This window comes from Microtus oregoni, unplaced genomic scaffold (genome assembly GCF_018167655.1).
Source record: "Microtus oregoni isolate MIOR12 unplaced genomic scaffold, Mior012 000000F_ref0000247, whole genome shotgun sequence".
NCBI lineage: Eukaryota > Metazoa > Chordata > Mammalia > Rodentia > Cricetidae > Microtus > Microtus oregoni.
Genome location: NW_024543059.1, coordinates 17,957,801 through 17,962,284, shown reverse-complemented (window position 1 = coordinate 17,962,284; position 4,484 = coordinate 17,957,801).

Here is a 4,484-nt window from a genome sequence, read left to right as displayed (position 1 = left end):
TTGGAATTACATGCCATGGCTTCCAACTTCAAACCTAAATCTCTTTCAAAGACACATATTTTACGATAGACAGTGCAAAGGGATGCTACTGCTTGGAAGTATTCTCTGAAAACCTGTCTTGAAAGCTCACACGATGTCAGTACATAAATATTTCTCTATTGTCAGCACAATAAAGCAGCATTTAAATTAATTCAAATTCCTTTCTCATGAATGAACTATTTTCCTGGGTTTTGGTGAAGTAATTCTTGAGATTTTCCTTTATTAGTGGAATTTATTGAAATACTAGTTTACCATAGTTCATAGGCTTGTTGTTTTTTTCCTCTTTGTCTGTTTTTTTTTTTTTTTCATGAATCAAGGAACAAGGCCAGGATTTTTCACTCATTTCTGAGTTGGTGGAAAGAACCCTTAATTTAATCCTCTATGTGTCTTCTGTTTGCTACTAAGCATCTTTTTTTTTATTTTTTTTTATTTTTTAAATTTATTTATTTATTAAGGATTTCTGCCTCGTCCCCACAACCGCTTCCCATTTCCCTCCCCCTCCCCCGATCAAGTCCCCCCCCCCCCTCATCTGCTGGAAGAGCAATCAGGGTTCCCTGACCTGTGGGAAGCCCAAGGACTGCCCACCTCTATCCATGTCTCGCTACTAAGCATCTTTGCAATGTTTTCATCATTAAGGCATCAGCCTTTTGAAGCTTCTTTAGGGACATGGCACTTCTCCCTGCCAGAGCTCCATTGCAGCCAGAAAACATCAAATCAATCAGCTAGAAACCAAATGATCAGTTACTGTTCTTCTTCTATAAATTAAATTATAAATTTAAGATGGATGGTGTGAAATGATTTTTTATACTCCTGAGTTAAAAGTTCCCTGGGTGGCAGATCGTAAAGGTCTCTCTTTTCTGTTGTGTTTTGCTTTGAAATGATGGTGAATGTGATAGTTCAGAGTAATAGGAAAACAGGTATCTAGGCAGTCACATAATTAGAAAACAAGTTAGCATAAGTTTATGAACAGTAAAGCTTACTCTATAGGTAAAAGTACTGCCTAAGGAGCAGATGGATTATATAATTATAAAAGGGTTTGCCTACAAGTAACATATAAAGGTTTTAAAATTGTAAGGCATGAAAAAGTTTTTTTAATGTATCAATATTTAAAGAACCAAGATGATCAATAAAACAAGTCACAAGTCTACTGAGAGGTATTCAAATAAGTAACTGACAGAGCACATCAACAAGGAGCTATCAAGAATAATTCGCCAGGTGGTGGTGGCACACACCTTTAATCCCAGCACTCGAGAGGCAGAGATAGGCAAATCTCTGAGAGTTTGAGACCAGTCTGGTCTACAGAGCGAATGCCAGGATAGGCTCCAAAACTACACACACACACACACACACACACACACACACACACACACACACACACACACGAAGTATAGTTAGTAGACCTGACCTGGATTCCAGATCAGATTTATGTATTTTATATCTCAGAACACTACAATGACCAGTGATAGCCAGATAAATATTTTCACTAGACATGGTATTTATAAAATATAACAATCAAGCAATGTACTGAGTATCAAATCCAGCTCTGCAAATTCTGAAAGAATGATTGATTGCATTCTGACTGTTCTCCAATCATAGCAGAACCAAGTCATACATCAGTAATAAAGAGCAAACTCTCAGTGCTTCAAGCAAGAAAACAAGAAAAACGTTAACTAAGTGGCAATGAAAGTATTTCAAATCAAAATTAAATCTTAAATTTTCATAAAAATTTAAAAGTTAAATTTCTACAAAAGAGAGAGAACTCTGAAGATGTTTTAATGAGTTTGAATCTTAACACAGCTTCAAAAACCAATGACCCCTGTATACATATCAAGTTGGGAGGAAAAGAATATCCAATTAAACTCACAAAAATGTTAAAATGAAAAATAGCAAGGTAAATGCAGATTAATGAATTATAAGACACATGTTTTACTTCATATTTGAGTTTTTGAAGATTAAATTTATAGAATTCAACTACATTTTTAAAACATTGCTATTACTAAGAGCATTACTAAAGACATCACAGAAATAACAAGAAAGATTTCAAAAATAGATCACAATAGCAGCATGTACAAAAGAAAGATATTTGACATTAAATGGGTAAAATTGAGAAATTTCACTTATTAGCAGAAACCATTCAATTGTAAAAAAAGGAAAACCTGGTTGGAGAAGATATTTGCAATAGAAACAGTAACAAAGGATTCATGAAGAATTGTAAGAAGGACTTCAAATAATTAGTAAGCGGAAACAAAGCTAATCCAATTAAAGTTGGACAAAGGACTTGAAGAGGCGATTCGCTAAAGAGGATATCAAAATGCCTCATAAACACATGAAAATCTGCTCAGCACCATTAATCATCAGGGACATGCAGGTGAAACCACAGGGACTGCTACTCACCCTCTGAGGAAATGGAAAGATTAGAAATACATAGAAGAAAAGACCCCTGGGGAAGGTAGAGAAAGAACCAAAGCTGCCTTCTAAGACCTTGTACCCGGAATCTTGGTTCTCAAGGAGAAATCCCATCTCAGGGGCATACCAGTGGGACCAGCACAGAAGCCACCCACAGTGAGAGGTTTCACAGCTATTGGTCATTTCCACACCTATCCCATCTTACCCCTGAGTCTGACTTTAATATTCGTGTTGAGTGGAGCTAGCAGAAGCACTAACTAGCACAGCACAACCCTTTGATATACTTTGGTAAGGCTTACAAAAGCCCTGTGCTGGAGTACCCCTGTAGTTTACTCCTAAAATGGTTAAAATGTTTGACTTATTGTTTAGCGGGAGTTATAGGAGTCTTTAACCAAATAACTAGGTTGGCCAACTTAAAAGGTTGAGTGAGTTATTTGGTTCATAGTCTCAGATGGTTTAACCCAGGGTCATTTATCCTTGTCATGTTATGCTTGTGCTATGCTGTGTTACATAGGAGAACATGGTGGAAGAGGCTTGTTTATGTCAGGGTTGTCATGGTTGCCACAAAAGGTGGCTTGGAAAGAGACAGACAGATAGATGACAGACAGACACACAGACACACATACTCACAAACACACAGAGAGACAGCATGATACAGAGGCAATGACAGAGAATGAGCGAGAGAGAGAGAGAGAGAGAGAGAGAGAGAGAGAGAGAGAGAGATTCTGAGTCACTGAGACCCTCGGTCCTGGAGGACAAGCAGGGAAGGTCTGTATCTCAATCCCCCTGCCCCAGTGGTATGCCTCCTATGACCTAACCCTGTCCCCTATTTCTCCTAGAGAAACAACATCAGCTGGTGACCAAAACTTTATCTTTTGGGCTGGAGGTGAAGGTGTGGGGATATTGAAAATCCAAACCATGGCTCTACCATGACAAAAAAAAAAATCAATATCTGAAACAAAAGAAGTTTAGAAATCAGAATAAAAAAGTAAAATGGACAAATCCAAAAAAAAATAATAATAATAGAAAGTCCCAGCAAATGTGAGAAAATGACCAAATGCAGTGAAAGCAAGCCTCAGAATTGGTTTGTAAAAAAGGATAAGGGAAAGAAACCTTCAACAGGCATGATTAGGAGAAAGAGAAATGGTGAATATAAATCAGATATAATGACAAAATTAACAGAGCTGTTTAATCTGCTGAGAAGGTACTATGAAATATACATGATTAAACTCCTAAAATTGAGGAAATGAATTAACTGCTGAAAATACATTAGTAACCAGATTTTGAAGAGAAAAAAATTTGAATGAATTTGACTGTATTTTAATATATTGAAATAACTCTCAAAGCCTTCCTCAAGATTTTAAAAAGTGCAATTTTAAACTGAAAATGTTAAAAATATTAAAAATTCCAAATTATATATGCTATTGTAGTCATGGAAGAAGCTCTACTTTCCAGGACTGCTGATGGGAGGAAACCAAACAATGGTAGGTTCTAGAAAGCAAGATAGCAGTGTGGCCCAGAAACACAGATACACATAGACCATGGACCAAATTAGGAAAAAAGAAGAGTTGTGCTCACACACAAGCTGTCAAACACAACCCACATCATTTACAAGCACTTAAAACGTATGTTTCTTGGGGCTGGAGAGATGACTCGGTGGTTAAGAGTACTGGCTGTTCTTCCAGAGAACCGGAATTCAATTCCCAGCACTCCTGTGGTGGTTCACAACTGTCTGTAACTCAAGTGCCAGTGGATCCAACTCCCTCAAACACCAATGCATATTTAAAAAAAAAACAAAAACACATTACATTAATCAATAAAAGAGCTAAGGAAAATGTGCTGTATTTTCCAGTAGTTGCCACTGAACAGAACATATACTGTATATTCGTATATATACAGGTATGTATGATGAATATATATGATATATATGATGCCTAATGTCAGTGTAACAATGAAAATGTCAAAAGGAAAAAATAATAAATATACAAGTGGAAAAACTGAAAATATTTACATACATATAGTTCATATTAGGTATTTTC